We start from the raw sequence: 19,826 nt of genomic DNA on the forward strand, positions 1-19,826 counted from the left end.
CGTGGCATTTTGACCGTGCACCCCGCAGCCCTCATCCCTGCACAGCGTCTCCAATAGAGATGGCCCGCACTGATTGACAATAATGGGAAGTGGCAGAATCGATGGGAAACAAGAGAGTGGGGTGCGTGAAATTCTCCCGGAGCTTCCAGTCACAGACCAAAGGCTCTGACTCGGCTCACTCGTCATCCCTCCAGCGCTGGGATTAAGGCCTGTGACAGCTGGAGCAGCCTGAGAGAAAGATGCCGTGCTTGTCATTGGCCGCTGACAGCTGGGAAACGGCGACTTAAACTACATATTTGAGTCGTTACTTGACCATACCCAACATGTACAGCACTGTGAAATACAGCTACGGTATCACTGGGTTACATTCCTGAACCACTCGACACTCGCAGTAGGCAATATTTTTTTTTTCCCGCAACTGTAAATTCTGATTTGCCAGTAATCGGTAAAAAAACAATAGCTTAATAATCCGTGATCTAGTTGGGGCAAGAATACATGACCACAATACAGCAGATATTGATGAGAAAAATCCTCCTCCATTACGAGATAAGATAAAATTACCCATCACATGAACATGAGATAGAAAATATCCTGAAAGCAGTGGATGAGCATTTAAGAGAGTGCTTTCAAAAAGTATCGGATTTCTACGACTAAAATAACCACTCACCTTGTGCACAGGTCCAGGATTGTTTGTGTGTGTACCATCGCAGGGGCACTTCATTTTCTAATTGATCGGCAAAAGATGCACACGAAGAAGACGTTAGCGCAAAATGAAGTCATGACAGTGGATTGAGACATTTATTAAGTCAGACGAAAGGCCTCTCCGAAACGTTGAGATTGTTTATTGATTTTTGTGTTTTGGCTGGCTGCACAGGAGTAATCGCTCGCCACGTTGCCACAGTGGCCGCACTGCTCCAGTGCATCGCAGCGCTCGGGCGGAGGCTTTCACTTCCTCCGAAAGGATGCAACTTTAACTAGCTGACTTCCACTTCTTGCACCATTTATTTGTCAAAGGCCACTGATGTTATCTGCGGGCCAATCAGCTGCAAAAGTTGTAAAATGATTTTTATGTGTTGCGGCTTTATTAGCTGCTGGTAAAAGGCGAGAATGTGTTTTAACGGGGGGGGTGACCATAGACTTTCTATGACAAACTTTTTAGTGTGTTTACACAATCCAGTCTATTCATTGTGTGTGTGTATACGTGTGTGTATATATAATAATAAGGTGGTATAGAACATTTCATATTTTACGCATCTGATTAACCGCAAACAATAGTTCCTGCAATTTTCCCTTCACTGAAAAGTAATAAAAAATTGCAGCTTCAGCACTGACCTACTGTACACGCATGTGTGCGGCCTGGCAAGTGTTAGGCAGAGTTCAAGCCTGCCGGTGACATCAATCTGCCTGTTCTTTATTAGACGGAGCACTGAGGTGTAACTGACTGCATTGTCCACAGATGGACTGGGGCCCATCGCACACGGGACCCTGCCCCCCCCCCTGACAATACAATCAATAACCACACATTCATTACAGAATCCCTGCCTGCTTTCACCCGCATGCCTGGCCATGAAACTTTCAGCTCTGGCTCGCTGGATCTTGAACTCCTTTTCCCTCGTCCATATTTGAACCGTCTCGCTTTTCCTTCAGTTTGAGCTTATGCCAGTAGCTGCAATTATATCAAAGGGCCAAAAAGGTTACAGGGACACCGACTGCGCCACTACGACTATTCTGCTAGTGCTGCAGCCCTCTACTGTCGCGCTGGACAGTTCCTGGATGACAGTGATCCAGTGTGGAGCCCGGGGCCAATAAATGGTAATGCCCTCCACTTGCTTTCCTCATAAAGCATAATAAAAGGAGGTTATAAATCGTACCAATTAGCTGCGTCCATCAGTCGCCTTAATTGGAGTGTCGTGACTGGCTACGGGATGACCTTGTGCATGCTCCATAGCGCTAAGACAGACGAGAGGGCCAGAGGGGACATCTCCGTGTATGTGTGCAGGACTCGGCCTTCTTTAAATCAACTCTCTGTAGCTACCCGTACTGGAAGTTATATTATGCTAATGGAAAAAATTCTTGTAAAGTAAAAAAACGGCATTATTGTCATTACAATTCTTTGACCTCATTACGTTTCATGTCTCCCTTCCGTGTCCTCGTGTGGGCTCAACCCCCCCCCCCCCCCCCCCCAATTCTCCCTCTCAACACCTCCTCTGTGGTCAAACCGGAGACCTCAGCTTCCACGGAAGGAAAATCTCGTGACACCGCCCGCCCTATGAGTGGAAACACTGAATGTGTTTGTCTGTGGCGGGGGGTTTCATGTGCTCCCAGTCTTTACACTCTCACCTCCACATCCCTCCACCTCAGAATTAAGCGGCAAAAAAGTTAGCCAACCAGCTGTCGGAGAAGAGTTTCCTTCCGTCCGACCGAAGGCCGATGACAGTTGTTTCCTTCTTCTCTTCTGAGCCGAAGATAATTCAGTCAACGTGCTTTGAAGTGTAGATAAGTCAGGAAGAGGGGACGGGGTCGCCGAATGGAAGGGCAGGACAGGCAAAGAGAAGCAGGTGTATGGAAACTGGAGAGGGACAAGTCAAATCAGACGATTTTCGACATGAGCTCTTAATAGCAGTGCTAATGTTTTTCCCTGGAATCCTTTTAGTGGTCGCAATCAAGGTGACATGATTCGGACTTTACATGTCACATGACCTTTACAGATCTGCAACCGTACAAAACAAACTACTCAAATAACCATTGAGTATTTGGATCCTTTCATCAATGGAATTTTTGTTTTTCAGGTGGAAAAACTGAAAACAAATCCATATAGACCAGACGTGAGTGTTGATTTTTTTTTAGCTGATTTTTAATTTTGTGTCTTACATTAAGAGAGGTGTCAGATTCTTTACCATTTGTTCTCCATTGATGTTCTTGTGACATTTTTTGTTCTTTTGGGCCTTTTGTTTGTTGGCCTGAATTGGATTTATGATTTGAGAATTTCCGCACCACATATTGCTTTGGCATCTGCTGACATGCATCGTCGGTGTGATCGAAGATTGGACTAAGTGGGTGTTTTTGTTTTTTTTAAATACCTGAGCACATCAGCCTTGGATATTAATCTTTCCCTACTTGAGAAATATTGGGAATGAATCTCCAATAAACGTCTCACAGAGTAGCTTTTGTTTTGACTAGACTCTTCCAGGTGTTATGCGGTGCAAAACCATGAGGCCTTGCAGATCATGGCGAGGCACACACTGAAAGACGTCGGGCGTCCCATCAAAGAATTCATTGATGAACGGACACAAGTGAGACAGAAGGCTGCAGTGTGGACGTGGAAATTTGACACCCTCTGACAGTAGATCCGCAAAGCTCACTCAGAGCGGCGATGACAGAGATGAACTCATTCATGTCGACGAGATGATTCTTGTACTGAGTCATTTTCCTAATCGGAATCTTCCATTCAGCAAACTGAGTGACGATACTAGATTACTACAGAAGCTATCCCTGTTAGATTTATGAACAAAAAACTAACTAATGAAAAGAATAAAAAACATTTGTGTAAAATGCAAGAAAGATATTTGGGTAGTTTCTGCTGTTGAACAATCTTATTAATCAATCAACTCCTGAATGTCACAGATTAAAAAAAAAGTGTGTTTCAATTAAATGTAATTTAATTTTAACTATGAATCTCTGAAGTCAGCAGCTGGGTCACGACTAGGCTACATTGATGGCTTCGCATAAGCCTCACCTGTCGGTCGCTAAAAGTCACGTCGGGGTCAATCAAAATGAGACAGCAGTGGCAGTACAAACACTTCCCAATTGTCAAGTTACTTACTGTATGTGTGCATTTTAAGAATTATAAAATATATTATCCAGGGCAGCCAGGAAGAGTCCATGTGGTTCCACTTAAAGATGTTGGAAGCTACTCAATTTTTCTATAAATATAAACCCCAAAAAAATGGAAGCCTTATTGTAATCGTGAATAGTGAAGATATCAACTTTACGACGAGCCCGGGATGCTTGCTATGCGTGTCAGGGAGGGGAGGGGTCGGGCCCACGAGGGGGAAATGCAGCAGGACCACACGAATACATAAATTTAAGTGGAGAGCTGTGGAATGGCGCAGCCCCACACAAAGGAGAGCGGGATTCCTTCACGAAACGGAATTTCGGACTCATTTAGTCATCCATCGCTAAAGCCTCTTCCTTTGCTCCTAATCAAAGCGGCGATAAACGGTGGCGTTCTTTCCACGTGCATATTGGGGGGCTAGTGGGCTGGCATCATTACATTGTTCATCTCATTTCCTTTCTGATGACTGAAAATGGAGAGAGGCTGTGAGTTTATCAGGCAGATAAATGGACAGCCCATTCTCACCGGAGATCTAATCTGTCATGCGTCAAGGCCAGGCTTCACATGCTGGCAGATAATAACCACGTCGAAGGGCAATGATGATTTGGACCGGCCCGGCCTTTTGTTTGCCTTTATAAACACGCCACGCTCTCGTTTATTAACCGGCCGCAATTAGGAGCCAATTATGACCCACTTGACACCAGGTAGGCTCTCGCAGGAGCCGATGTAGGACATTAAAAGGCAAGATGGAACTCCATTACAGCTGACCTTTTGAGATTTCATTCCCAATTCAATGAGAACTTCCTTTTGACACTTATTGGCTAAGCCCTTTTCTTCTCTGCCTGTGAAATGGGGTCTCGTGCAGCCTCCAGCTCGTTAATTATGATCTTTATAAATTAAATTAAGAGGATGTCATTGCGTGATTTTTTTTTTATCTTCTTGTCCTACAGGTTAAAGAGGCGATAAGATACTTATCAGTTTTGGAATGATGGGGAAAATAAATATCGCCGCCTTCCATACTAATTGCAACACGTACCATTTGGTTTTCTCTTCTTATATTTGGATAAATGCGTTGTCTGTTTTTTTTTTTTATGTATTTGGTGCAAATTTCGTTTTTTTCATGACATGGCAACTTTTTCCTCATGAAAATTCAGATTTTTATTCCCACTCAACTTTTTTCCTATGCGCTTTTATTCTTGTAACTTTTCACTTTTTTTCTTGTCATCAAAAATATTTTCATAACTTAGCAACTTCTCTGACTTTCATCTCGACATCCCACTTTTATTTGAGCACAAATAAATATAAATAATAAATATGTAAATAATAAATAAATATAATCTGACTTTATTTTTGTAACTTTATTCATTTTATATTGGAACCGTACAACTTTTCCAACCTGCAATACGTTCCTCCCATGTCAAATTTCAAAACTTTCAATGTCTCTACCTTACATTGTAATCGTTATTTTTTTAAATAATTCAACCTGCACACAAACAACCGCTGCATTCATCTCTGCCGGCCCTGTTTCTTGAGTTGACTCCAGGCCATTAAAGCTTCCTGCTCTCATTTTATATCTCCCTCCACGACACACAAACACACAAACACACACACAACACAGCGCATGCATTTATTTATCCGTTGGAGTTCCTAATTCAGTTTGACGAATGAGTGACAGCTTGACACTTCATTCGGCAAGATTAATAGAACGACACAATATTTACGTGGCACAGACAGCCAATTATCCCGCCATCTATCATCCAGATTATCTTTCTGATTGAAAACTACTCGTCCATGTAATCGGAATTATTTGGAATTAGAAGGGAATTTATGGCGCCTTGTGTCACTTTTCCAGCACGGTGCTAAATTAGAAATATTAGATACATAAAGGGAGTAGGGGAAATGGCATAAATAGAGGCGCCAAGTTAATGTCACACGTTTATATATGTATTTTTTTCGCTCCCTTTCAGTGCCCCTGCGTGAACCCCATTTTGAGTCACCATTTTATAGGTTCCTCACGCATATTATTAATGCATAGATTACACTGCGTAGTCAGGGAAGACTGCAGCTTGTGCTTGCGCGTAGGAATTACACATATTGGTGATATGTTTGACTGGAAAGCGGTTATTTTAATGAGAAAGCTGCATTAAATCGTAATGGATAGATCTTATCAACAGACAATGTGTTGTGTGTGTGTGTGTGCGCGTGTGTGTGTGTGGTCTCATCAAGGCCAAGCTGACATTAGCAGTTTGATGAGTCTTTCTATTCTTTTTTAAACTATGTCGTTTGCATGCAATTCGTCACACTTATGACATATTTAATTTTTCATTTGTGCCTGGCCGATTATAGAACGATACGTAATGTCATTGACACGTAGTTAGGAATCAATATGTTCAACCTCTGAAAGTTTGACAGTTTTTTAAACAGCCACAGAGTAAAATAAAACGGATTTATAATGTAATCTGTTGCTAAATTGGTACGTTGCTGAATCGGAAATAAATACAGCTGATGTTTGGTGTCGTACAAGAAATGACAGCAAGCCCTTTTCTGTGTTGCTCTGCGGTAATGACATTTGAAAAGTGACATTTTATCCTTTTATCAAATCCAAACAGTCTAAAAGCATCAGACTCTTTCATTGCTTGTTTAAGAAATGGTGAAAATTGCCTCACATACCAACATTGCAGGGACCTTGATTTTATTGGCTAGAGTGCATTCTGACTTGTAAATAGGATTAGGCCATCCCAATATAGTGCCTTGTTTATTTTTATCCTCTTATTAGGACAGTTGGATCCTTAAAGGGTGCCAAAATTATCCTGCAAATTGCTGACAAGGAAAAATGAAAGGTTATTATAAGCAATCTGTCTGCATTGAAGCACAATGTGACTGCTGCGCTTGCTATACCAACGAGGTGACCTCAGTGAGACGGGTGCGGGAGGGGCGGGGGCACCCTGAAAGTCAGAGCAGCGTACTGACGGGACCACCAGGCGTGTGTGCATACGCGCAATTATGGATGTGACGGTGTAGAGTATATTCTTTATATATTGGGAATGAATGTATGATTATGATATTTATAGAAAATTGATTTTAGGTTATTTTCTCCATTTTGTTTTTTACATTTTTTCTTTTTTAATGACAAATCAGACCTATTTCCCCTCATTTTTCACCCAATAAAGCCTTAATAGTAACAAATAGAAAGGAAAGCTGGATGTCGATTCTTCTATCATGCTCCATAGCCATGTTGAATATATATCTCTTGAGTTAGCAGAGTCAGATCAGTATGTGAACTGACTTCATGAACCCCAGGGAGCAAATTAACAGTATCAATCTCTGTGCTTGGCCGTAACCTTTCCCCCATCCTGACTGACATTTGTCTTTTCCTTTGCCTTGGGCTTTCGCGTATGGTGGCCTGCGCATGCAGACTCTGCATATGTTAAAATACAGCCTGCATGAATCATGCCTGTTTATGTTGCCGTGTGATGTGAAAACATCCGCATATATATGCATTTCTGTATGTGTGTAGCCCAGCTGCCGGATGTTTACTTACTCTCCAGTCGAAGTGAAACTGGGGTCGCAATATCGGGTCATGGTGGAGACTCACAACTCTGAGACTGGGGAATAATTAGCTGCCATCTTTTTGAGTCGTGTTTTCACTGGTTTGATTATTATTAGAATGATTTCTCCCAATTTAATCTAAAATTGGCATATTTACTTAACGGTATTTTTTTTAAATTTACTTTCAAAATGTGGCATTTTTGCTCTCGAGTCACAAGAATATGACATAAAGCAAAAATATGAAACATAAAGCAAAGAACTGCCGTTTCCACCTCTCCTTAGCTTCCCCCCCTTTGCTCATTTGACGTTCCCGTTCGGATAAGGCGAGATCTCTTAAATATAAATGAACACGAGTGTTAAAGGGACATAGGATTTCCGTCCCCCTGCCCAGGTGAAGTGGCGTGGGAGAAAAGGGGTGGGAATGAGGCAGCGCATATGAACCTTCCAGTTGAGCTGTCATGCCGCTAATGGAGGTAGTGGAGCAGAGGGTCAAGAGTCCTGAGCACCTACACCGAAGATTAATGACCACAGAGTCGAGGGAGGAAAAGACGGGCCCAAACGTTTGGCTACCTTTCAAAAAATCTATCTGACGAAAAAAACACGCTTTGAGATGTTTGCTCTTTCTAGAGTGAGCACAATTTGCTCCAAAATTCACTCAAATCGAACTTTTTTGTCATTCAACATCACCTGAAACATTCTCAGTGACAGCAGAAACCTTTATGATTACTTCGGCAACATGTAGTGCCAGAAAAAAAAAGAGATATCATCATTATCTCCACACAAAAGCAGCCCCTCTCGCATTGTTAAAACAATTTGCTGCTTGTTAATAAAGGCTGTCAAAGCAGCGTACACAGGTCTGCTTCCAAGAGTCAAGTTGTAGGCTTTTTTTTTTTTTTTTGCCTGGGGAATCACGGAGGGTACAAAGCTCATTTCCTCATCAAACACAAGACGAGTGATTTGGAATATTTATGAGGCTCCCAATTTAAGTTAAACATTTAACGAGAAAAAAAAAAGCATCCGATTAATATGAGACAGCGGAAAGGGTTAATGTACCTGTGGGCAACCATGGTTAAAAAAAATGAAATATGGAATGTTCAGGATGAATTCAAAGAATAGTTCTGATATACATTTCTGACTGTATGGGATATATGATGATAAAATATATTGAAACAAGCTTTTCATAACTGTGATCAGAATACTAATGAGCTATGGAGAGCTTTGAAAAAGTGACTGCATGATCATTTGTGAATAATCTGCATACTCATGAGCGCTTCTGATAAATGAGACATCGGGTTAAACATTGGAAAATAAAAGCACTTGTGCATACAGATCTCGTTAAAGGGCAGAAAAAATGTGACCGTCATGTGATGCGGTTCACCGGTGAGCGACTCATTCATCAGAACATTATCGGACTGGCGGCATCAGTTGCGGCTGACTGCAGACACATTAAAACAATCTTCTGCCATTGTTGTGCAGACATCACAGTTAGTCAGCTTGCTTAGGTCAGAGGGCGCATGTAACACAACGCCGTATTGATTTTATTGATAATCCATGGCTCCCTTTTATTCTTTGCAGAGTCTCGTGCGCTCTCTGTTGCAGCGGATCAACGGGTTTCTGAGGGGGAGGGGTCAGGCCACTTGGCTCTTTCTACTTCCTGGTTAGATAACCATCTCTATATGTTTTCTCACACTGAGGAAGAGATTCTGGTTTTCTACCAGTGGACCAGTTGACCCACATGTCCTCTGTAAACTTAATGAAGTTCAACCCAGTCACGAATCAGCTGCTTGAAAAGCAATGGGCTGAGTACAGTCCCTTGTGGGACCCCTAAAATCAGCATGGCGGTCCCAAAAAAATGCCGACTTGCATGCTTCTTGTCATTCCAGTGTCCACTTAAAGCATTGAGGTGTTTTTTGTGAGCTGCAAATGTCAAAACAAATTCACTATTTTCTTGCATTTAATATTTATGCCCCGTATTTAAAAAGCAATGTAAAGAATCCACTTGGTTTGTGTTTTCACTGAGAGCCTTGAGGGAATTGACTGATGCTTCAACCAAAGAGACTCAGCCTCAGGCCATCATATGTTGCCCTCCAAGGTTCCCCACTGGAATTGACAATGTCTATGTTTGTTTGTGAGCGTGTGTGTGTGTGTGTGAGAGGGGAGGGGTATGTGGTGAATAAGAATTAGTGTGTTAGAAACAACATATGCACACTTAAAGAGTTGCAAGAGTGTCACACATTGCTGTATGTGGTGGGACGCACAATAAATGGTGGTAGATCCCATCTTTAACATTAAGTGCCTGATTATTATTACAATGCCCACTTTGTTCATGCAAATGGCTTTCTGCTTTTATCTTGTAGCCCGGAATAAAGATTCGCTAAAGGCATCCCTCCCACTCGCAGTGGTGTGATCTCATTTTCTCGGCAGATAGGAGCAACGTCAGCCTCCCTCTGATCCACTTGGCGGGAGGGGAGTTTGGATGGAGATGTGGTGAACAGTCCTGTTGACCCTTGGGTGAGAGCTCTCGCTGGGGCAAGAGAGTGGCAGTATGGATGACTGAGGCAATAGAAGTGCGATTAGCTGACCTGGTGTTTGAGTTTTGCAAGCTGTCCTATTTTGTGGGTTGCAGATGAGCAAAGGGGGCACGGCAGCCAAAATGGGACTGAATATTGATTGTGCTGCCATTATGAGAACACCACTCCCAAGCTATTTTTACAGCCGATGAAAGGAAGCAAGAGGGCATTGCTGGTGAAGGCAATTCCATCTGTGACGTACTTCAGCTCCTAAAAAAAGAGGTGGAATCCAAGTTGGGAGGGATGAGGTATGGAGGAGGAAGAAAACGCACATGCCATGATACTAGGTAGACCTACACAAACTTTTTAAATCCAATACAGGAGAGTAAAATAGTATGATTGTCTTTGTAGTTATTGATAAATATCCACAGGAGCCAGAAAATAGAGTTGATATCGAAAATTTTCATTTTTTCCCTGATGCTGACATTGTGTGTTAGTGTGCTATAGTACCGTATTTTCCGCACTATGAGGCTAAAAACCTCTAATTTTCTCAAAAGCCGACAGTGCGCCTTATACTCAGGTGCGCCTTATATATGGACCAATATTGAGACACTACAGCAGGCGTGTCCAAAGTCCGGCCCGCGGGCCAAATGTATATATCTTATATATGGACAAAGTTTTAAAACGGGCCATTCATTGAAGGTGCGCCTTATAATCCGGTGTGCCTTATATATGGACAAAGTTTTAAAATGGGCCATTCATTGAAGGTGCGCCTTATAATCCAGTGCGCCTTATAGTGCGGAAAATACGGTATAGTAATATTGTTCCAAAGTTGGTATTCCGTGCAATATGTTCTTAATGAATATACGAGGGAGGGGCTGAGGGCAAAGGGCAGTTTGCTGCGCATCACTGATCAGCCTCAAAGTAGACCTGATCTCAAAACACACAATCAGTACTGGCCCATACAAATGAGTCATGAATGACAATTTTAAAAAAGAAATTAAAACATTAGCTTACAGAAATCATTATGGATGACACTATGGTGAACACCTGGATGTGGGACAGTCGCTTGTCTCCCCTGTCGAAGCCACGTCAGTCCGACACCAGGAGTCGGGCCGCTGGTCTAGCAGATGGCGGAGAGGTCTTTGAAAAGCCACGGCCCCAAACGAGCCCCGGGCGGCCTCGCGGGCCCGCACGTGGCCAAAGCTCCATATGTGCATAAGCAAGGAAGGACATTAAGGGGATAATAGTTAATAGCGAACCAGGTCATTTACTATCATGTGCCTACTTTATGGAGCACAACCGCAAGGCCGAGTGCAGATTCAACTTTTCCATGCCGGATCCCTTCATAGACCTTCGCACTCTTGGATAAACATTGCGCAACATTTCAACTAACTTAATTGCTTGTAGTTAGATTGATGAGGAAATACATTTGTGCGAATGTTTATCTTTCAGTCATATGACTGACCATGGAGCACTGCAAAATTTTCCATTCTGCACGTTATCGCCCCTGTCCGTTCCAAGAGCAGGGGCCATGTGACTTATCACTCCACCCTAGTTTAGTATACAGATGAAGAGATAGTCTCTCTAATATCCAAGAGCCCATTTCATTGTGGTTGGCAGGTACCAGCATGATGACAGCTAAACAAGCCAGCATACAGGACGGAACATGACAGATTAGGCATGTGGACTCAAGCCAGTCATCTCCTCGCGACTGCCCACCAAGCACTCCTAATGTCTCATTATTAAAATAGAAAGCAGTCATATTGTTGAGTTGCCTTATTATACATGGAAAATTGAAGAGGCATTAAATTAGTGGAGAAGCATAGTCCGTCCGTCCATCCATCAAATCACGTGTTTAACATTTAACTATGATCGTGCTTTATTCATAATTTGATTCTAGCGTTAGGTTTGTGCATCATACCGTCACCATCTCTAAAATTGGACTTGGAAAAAAAAAATGCTTCTATTCACAAAGCCCTCCCTTTATTCCTTGTCTGCTGAAATGACATGGTTTTAATCAGCCAATCCACAAAATGTCTGACTGCACCCGAGTCATTAAAAACCACACACACACACAGACACAAACACACACACACCTATGCTGCTGACTGCATAGCTATTAGAGAGATGGAAGATGATGGACTAAATGAAGCCATTAGTTACGCAAACCTAATGATCATCTTATTTGTGTGTGTAAACCTGATCCATTTCCCTTGCTGGAGGCAAATATCTCCTCCCTCAAATGATTTTCAAGAAATTGAGTAAAAACAACAGCGGCATCAACAACAAAAACAACATCAGGGGTCGTAATGAAAGGAGCGCAGGCAAAGGCACTCAGGCGATTGCATCCATTACCCCTCTCCAGTATACGGGCCCCTTCATAGGGATTACCCCTGCTTGCAGAGAGGTTGATTATTAGACGCTCGCAAAGGTTTCGTTTGAATCGCCCCAGTTAAACGAGAAATTGCAGGATGAGGAGAGAGGCTAATAACAGTTATTAACCCCGTGCGGGCGGCGGTGTAAAAAGAGCGCCACAATAACGAGGTGCACCACCAAGGTTTGAGGCGCAGCGCAGCTAGCACACCCCCGAGGAGAAGCTAACTTATTAAAATAATGAATTAGCCGACCAGATTACTGCAGCCTGCGGCAAAGGCAATTATCCCCCTGCAAATCCCTGGACGGGGCTCCCTAGCGCCACCATAAAACAAGTGCTCGAAAAGCAGGAGCTCTTCCCTCCACACAAATGAATAGGCCGTTAATTAGGAGCTCTCCCGCTGCGGTTAGCCTTCCCACTGCCATAACAGAAGCTACTTCCACGGTGGAGGAGGGGAGGGGAGGCTTCTCGATGAGCATGCGATTGGGAAAATGTAACAGAAAAATGGACGACATTTGCAAAGAGACTTGTTGGCGCAACGCTGTGTGAGGCCTCCCAACAGCCTGTTCAACAATTCAAAACTTTTCTTAAATTGTCAAAGACAGATAACAGACAAGAATTTTGCATCATCAAAGCGAGCAAACAATTTCCAACACAGTAAAATATCACCCATAAAGGTGGACTGAGCAATACCGTATATTCCGCACTATAAGGCGCACCTAAAAACGTCCAATTTTCTCAAAAGCCGACAGTGCGCCTTATATATGGACCAATATTGAGCCACTACAGCAGGCGTGTCCAAATATATGGACTTATATATGGACAAAGTTTTAAAATGGGCCATTCATTGAAGGTGCGCCTTATAATCCGGTGCGCCTTATATATGGACAAAGTTTTAAAATGGGCCATTCATTGAAGGTGCGCCTTATAATCCGGTGCGCCTTATAGTGCGGAAAATACGGTAATATACATTTTTTGACAAAATATTAACCAAACTGTGAATTTGTCAGCCTGATGTCATTTTGTAACCTACTCCATTAAGTCATATAAGTGACTAATGGCCTTTTACACTGCATTTTCTTCCATTTGATGAGTTAATATTTCCTTGTCATCATAGCGTACCACCTGTTTAACATATCTCAATATAGTCATTTGAAATAGAAAAAAATGCACAATGCTAATATCGAGCAAGCCACACGCTCTACGGAGAAATTCGGTCCCGAGAGGATGATTATATAGTCACACAGATAGGCAAGACCCGGAACAAGAACATTATGCCAGTGTACTGTATGAATATGCCTGCAAGGCTTGACATGAATGCAATTTCACGTCATTTGAATGTCTTTCATGAGGCAAGGACTCTTTTGAACTCTTTTTAAAAAGCTCATCCACCATGCAAGCTGCCAGTGGCCCTGGGTACAGAGGAGTCATGTCGACAGGCCCAATTAATGATGGGCGTCTGAGAGCCAACGAATGAGGAGCTTTGAGAGGATTCCTCCACCTTAAATCCCCCTGTGCTGCTGCTCCCAGACTGCCTGTGAAGAACAATCAAACGGCAGCAACCCCCCTCCTATTTATCACTTTAAGACATTAGCCAGACATGGGCCTGAATATTAACCAGCTCCTTTTCCAGGAGAGTTCCACACCAAAGGCTGCGTGTGGCAACATACATTTTTAATCACAGGGGAGAAGCAGCTAGGCCTCTCCATCGCTCTCATCTGTTTAACTTGACTGTCTTTTCTTTTTTTTTTAATCCCTGGGCCTGTGAAAACACAAAACAAACATGTCACAGATCCCTTTTGCTTTTTCATTTTAAGTTTCAATTCTGATTGTATTCCTTTTGAATGGATTGTACTTTTCTGGTATCTTTGTAGGACAAGTGAGCCAAGGCAGTCAAGCGTGATCCCGGGTTCTAATTGGAGTCATGTTCTGCAAGGCCTGGAGCTGCTCTTCACTCTGCATTGGGCCCGCGTGGTGCTGGGCCTGCGGTGAGAGGAAAAAAAGGTAGGGCACAGGTACCAGGCATGCAGGGAAATGATATGTCCACCCGTCCTCCCTCCAGGCCTTTCCTACTGCGACACATGGCACCTTGCTTACAAGGTCACTTGACTGAAGTGGCACCACATGGGTGATGTGGCCCTTTTTATCAGGGGACATGACTTTTTAAAGAATATAATGGGGACTCTGATTTATTCAGAAGGGGACATGGTTCTCGCAAGTCTATGGTGAAAAGAGAGCAATCCATCCCATCTAGCTTCTGTATCACTTGTCCTGATTAGGACTCAAAGTCTATCTCACCTGACTTTGAGCGAGAGGTGCATTTCATCCAGTCACAGGGCACACAAACAATTCACGTACCGGTCAGACTGGAATGATTCTGGAATGTCGGAGCAAACTGGAACATAGGAGCTGTTGACGGTGAGACAGACGGGTTAGCTACATGATCTACTGTGCCGCACTGCAGCTCGTAAACACGTGAAACCGGTCTTCGGTTTATCATGTATGAAGGACATCCTACATGATTTAAAATGATCTAGTGTTGAACATTTTACTTTTTTTTAATTTATCAAATAGCCAAATATGCTGTAAAGAATATGAAAAACTCTAGTCAAAATGTTTGGGATGATTTAAAGCATAAAAAAAGAGGAACATTTAGATAGCATAGCGAGATATACAGCAATGATATAATCAAACGATATGACAATAATGATTTCCAAAAACAATGCTGAAGACAGGTAAGCTACTCCATCTGATTTACAATTTACAAGTGAAAAAGCTCTCTCAGCAATACCTCTCCGAATTGTCTATTTTTCACTTGTGCAGGTTGCCATTTATTAATCATTGTTTATGGGGAAATTACAGAAATCCGTTAAATGAGCTACGCCATGCATGGGCTGGCAATGCACTGCCAGCATTTATCAATCACTCTCTTTGTGTTACTAAAGTGAAAACTGAGGAAAGTCATTTGCACCCGATGAAAGTTTTCCTTTGGAAATTTTGCCTTCCATTAAGAACCAAATTAACCACTAGAGCAGTGCTTTTTCTCAAACATACACCCCCCAATGAGCCGCACTCGCTAATGTGTGATTTATTATGTTCTTGCCGTGCTCGTATTACTGCTTCGGCTTGGATTATCCGCTCCAACCGTGAGTACACAGTGTGTGCGCACGTACGCGCGTGTGAAGCACAGACGGCAGCCATCATTCAGTGGTGATGGTCGGCGGTCACATGTGACAGCAGGTGACCAGTGTCAGACAGGAAAGGTCATGTGAGGGATGCTTCTGGCTTACACATCTTTAAAAAGCCTGCAGAGTACCACACGCGTTTTTTGTCTGATCAATCTCATTACCTCCCACCGCTCAATTTGAGTAATATTTAAAAATGTTGGCAGACTAAATAAGTGATTGAGCGTGGTGATCTCACGGATGACCTGCAGCAAGACCTTCGGCTATGTATTGTAGACAGAACGCCTCTCGTGCGCCAAATTTAAAGGAGAGCCGCTTCCGTTGGATGGCAAACAAGTCAGTTGTGTTCACCCCTACAACGGCGCAAACGCCCCTTTCCACCTGTGCTCCCATTGTGCTTTGCAAATTATAGTTTAAATGTGAAACGATGGAGCTCTTTAACGCCCATGGCTGGTGCAAAGGGCAGTGATAATTCTGTTCAGGTTAAACACCAAGCGCACCCACCTTTGACATTTGATACCATGTTTTCACCAAAATATCTCTAACTGCCTCAAAGGGTTTTTATTTGTTTTGTTTTACCATTAAGAGGGATAATATCTGTCAGATGGAGATTAGCAATGAAGTTTTACGTCGGCAACCTTTGTACTAGCCCCTCTATTGTGGAAAAAGGGCATTGATAGGAAGGCAGATAGAACAGATCAATAAGAAGTGCAGTTTTCTCCTCAGGCATTCTTTCATATCTCTCCCTTGTTTGTGCTTTCAAGGGGTCGGGGGTAGGGCCCGGTAAAGTGGTAGCGTGGGCGGGCTTTTACTCCCTTTATCAATCGGGATTTTAATTACACACGTCTGGAGCGACAGCTAGATTAGAAACCAATCGACGCTATCGGCCACAAAATCTAATTACTGTTTATTGACAGATAAGGGCAGGCCCCCCTCACTTTTCCAAATAAGATAAACCTCCCCCCCTTGCGCACAATGAAGAGCAGCTCATACTGTCATGAAAGACTCTATGATAAGTAAAGCACCACCAGAGAATTCCTCCATGCTTATATGGAGAGTTGCCTCAAAGGACTTCTCTCAAACGAATAACGTAGGATCAGTGGGAGAGAGTGAAGTGACACCTCTTCTTCTTTCCAAAGGAAACAGGAGGTATTTTACTTTAATCAATCAAGCCTTTGTGTTGACTAATGAGTGACCTTTAACCTCATAGAGACCATGCGGGTGAACTGCCCCACGTCCCCCCAGAGGACGCTGACCCTCTCTCAAAACTCTTGGCCTCGCCCCTTTGCCACCCTCGCCCATATTTACCGCCTCTACAGCCGCTCTTTGCCTTTTCAAGCCGAGAATGGCCCTCAGGTAAATATGGGAGTAAATGATTGGATTATTGTTCTTTCATTTGGCTGTGTAGTAATGGCTGGATTATAAACATTGCAGGATATAGATTTCCTGTCAGATCCTATGAATCAGACGTCCTTATCTCATTTCCAGACCGCCGCTCTATCCAGCGCGGCTGCGCACACACACACTCAGACACACACACATAGTCGCACACACAATAGCAGATACATGCAGGATTGAAGCAAGGAGAGAGACGAGGAGAATCGCCACCAAGCTCAACACGGGCAGTCCAAAGTCCATTTGAAGATTTCAAAAACCACTTAAGCCCCCTGTCCATATTTGTTAAGCAAGTAAATCTAAGGGTTGTGGTGCATAGAATTCAAAGAGCAGGGAGGAGCATCAAAGAGCAGGGAAAAGGTAGTAAGATGTCTCCTAAATGAAATTTAGGTGTGGGTTGGATTGAGGGTGGCTGACAGTAGTGGTTCGAATCTTCTGATTCAGTTTGAGTCGCAATCACAAGTAAACATGTTTGGGTTTGAATAATGCAGCATTTTTTTTTTTTTTTCAGAACTAGAGATGGATGCCTGGTTCCTCCGACGATGGCACACCATATCATTTTCCCCCCCCTTCTGATTTTTTTCACTACATTACCAACAGTGTAACTCAGTTTGCTGTGTGGAACAGCAACTACTGCAATCCATCAAAAAAAAAATCTGCTTACAACTACAAGGCTACAACTCACCAACGAGTGGCTAAAAAGACTGAAGTTCTCGATGAAGTGGGTGCTTCTTAAGTGATGGGTCGCTGAGAAAGAGAGAGTGTGTGTGCATATGCTCCTTCATCCTTTCTAATTTGAAAGTGCTCTAGCTTGACTTGTGTCAAAAATGTATTTTTAGAGTACTTCACTTGTTAAGCGTCGGCCCATCAGAGCAAACGGCAGAGAGTGATAATCGCCGTTTGATTGAGGATGACTTTGAAAAAGAGTGCACACACACACACGCACACACACACACGTACACACCAATATGTTTGAGAGGGACAATTCTCCAAGCTTGTGTATTGGTTATAAGTGCATATACAAGGAACATATAGAAATGTGTTTACAAATTAAAATGGGTTAAATTAATCCACGGTGTTTTTGTGTAAACTCTGAGCATACGCCAAACAGAGGGAACTAATCAGGGCCCCTTTGTCGTTCTTTAGCACTAAAGTGCTACGCCATTACATTTATAGATTTTCTATTTGATGGGATAATTTGGTCTTTATATCTCTCTCAAATGAAGTGATCCTCAGTACTCCTAGTGTACAGCGTTCAGTGTCAATGCTCAGGTCCCATTTTGAAATACAGTTAATTGCTTTTGAAAAGGATCAATGATACTTTTGCGGGTAGCAATATCATTCTTTTAATGCCACTTAATTTGCTCCCTGAAATGATTCCGTCAATAGTCTGGAGTCAATTTCTATCTTTCACTGTGAATTAATCTATCATGGACAGTAATTGCATGTTTGTAAAAGAGAGGCTTTTTGTGCTCACAAGTCAGAGTAGTTGAGTGCCCATTGTGAGCCTGCTTGTTGGCACTCTTTTGGCTGTCATTCATCTGCTTTATGAATAACACTGACTTTGTGAGAAAATAAATAAATAAATAAATAAATAAACAAATAAAGTCACCTCTGCTGTAGCTCCTCTGTGGCTTTGTTGCGAGAGAGCCCTCCCTCTAGTGGAGATGAGGGCACTATTTATTGCTCCTGCAAGCTGGAGCCCACCACAACTGAGGTCATCAGAGGTGCAAACCGTCAGATCTGTACTGCTAGAATCTGCACTGCAAATATTTATTTGATTTACGTTAATTGCATGACTCTTCTATTTAAATTCGCTGAAGTGTTTATAGATTGCACTTTCATAAAAAAATAAAAATAAAAAATAAAAACATAAAGAAATAAAAAAATTAAAAAAATGTGACTAGTGTACATATGCATATGAATTGGCCCTTGAGCCTTGAGATTCTCACCTGAGCTTTTTTAGAGGAAATGTCTAGTGCTCTCAAAGTTACTTGATCTGCTTACTTACATTCTTGGCAGCGCAAAAGACGCAGTTAAGCTTCATTAATTTTTCCTATGGCATTTTAGTGTTAGCTCTGCAAGCAAAGAAATGGAAATTCCTATATCATAACCAGTCAATAAAATAACATTCATCTGATTTTTTTCCCTCCTCTGTACCCATTTTTTCCCCACTTACTCAGGTCAAACACAAACATAAAATATTTCAATGTTGTTTTATGAGAGTAATTTAACACTGACATCATTTACCTGTTCTGACTACGTTTCGGGTTGCCAGTGGGGAAGTTTGTTTCACGTGGTAAGCGTGCGCCGGAGGCGGAGTTGCCAGTGAGGCTCCGTTGTGTGACCACTAAACGGGGCGTCCTGTACGCGCAGACGAAACATACCAGCCACCGAAACGTCCTGCGCACCACCGCGACCGAACCTGCAGAGGCAAAGAGAACCGACAAAACTTCCTTGACACGCTTGTCGCTCGGAACAATGACATGTCATAGAAAGGTACTTTATGCATTCATTTGCACACATTTCTGGTGTCTTTTCTCACTTCCAGGTGCAATATTGTCATTTTTACGCGCTCTGCACTTTCATCCACAGTAATTTAATTGCTTTTATATCCATAAACTACGTACATTAATAGTTAGGCAGGCCTGTATATTGCACGCGCAGTTCTTATTACGTTTGCGCACCGTATACTTGCACCTTTTATTGCCTCAAAAATCGGGTGTTTTAAAAATGTTGCGTTTACTGTCAGCCAGTCAACGAGTTACCTGCAGGGATAAATCACAATGTAGTTGTGTGTATTTTTCTATTTATGTTTAAAACTACATATCTCCACGTATTTCTTTATTTGAAGTGTGCCACCTTTACTTTTTGAGAGACGTCACAAGTTAGGGAAATAACTTTGCCCTCATCTTTGAACACCAATGCAAACTTGAATTGCATTCTAATCTCCTCCAGTTGCAATTTAGTATTTT

The 19,826-nt window shown here is 42.6% G+C and overlaps 2 protein-coding genes across 4 annotated transcripts in view; both read left to right on the forward strand.

The window, feature by feature from the left end:
• The window catches only part of LOC119116257 (G patch domain-containing protein 2-like), a 28,254-nt gene extending 18,018 nt beyond the window's left edge, over positions 1–10,236 (forward strand). The window contains exons 7-8 of the mRNA XM_037241506.1: positions 9,742–9,895; positions 10,011–10,236. The gene's annotated coding sequence lies outside the window, so the exon portion shown is untranslated. The remainder of the gene's footprint in view (positions 1–9,741; positions 9,896–10,010) is intronic.
• Positions 10,237–18,790: 8,554 nt separating this feature from the next.
• The window catches only part of esrrb (estrogen-related receptor beta), a 39,827-nt gene continuing 38,791 nt past the window's right edge, over positions 18,791–19,826 (forward strand). For all 3 annotated transcript variants that reach the window (XM_037241503.1, XM_037241502.1, XM_037241504.1), the window contains exon 1: positions 18,791–19,350. The gene's annotated coding sequence lies outside the window, so the exon portion shown is untranslated. The remainder of the gene's footprint in view (positions 19,351–19,826) is intronic.

Source organism: Syngnathus acus, chromosome 22 (genome assembly GCF_901709675.1).
Source record: "Syngnathus acus chromosome 22, fSynAcu1.2, whole genome shotgun sequence".
In the NCBI taxonomy this organism is placed as follows: Eukaryota; Metazoa; Chordata; class Actinopteri; order Syngnathiformes; family Syngnathidae; genus Syngnathus; species Syngnathus acus.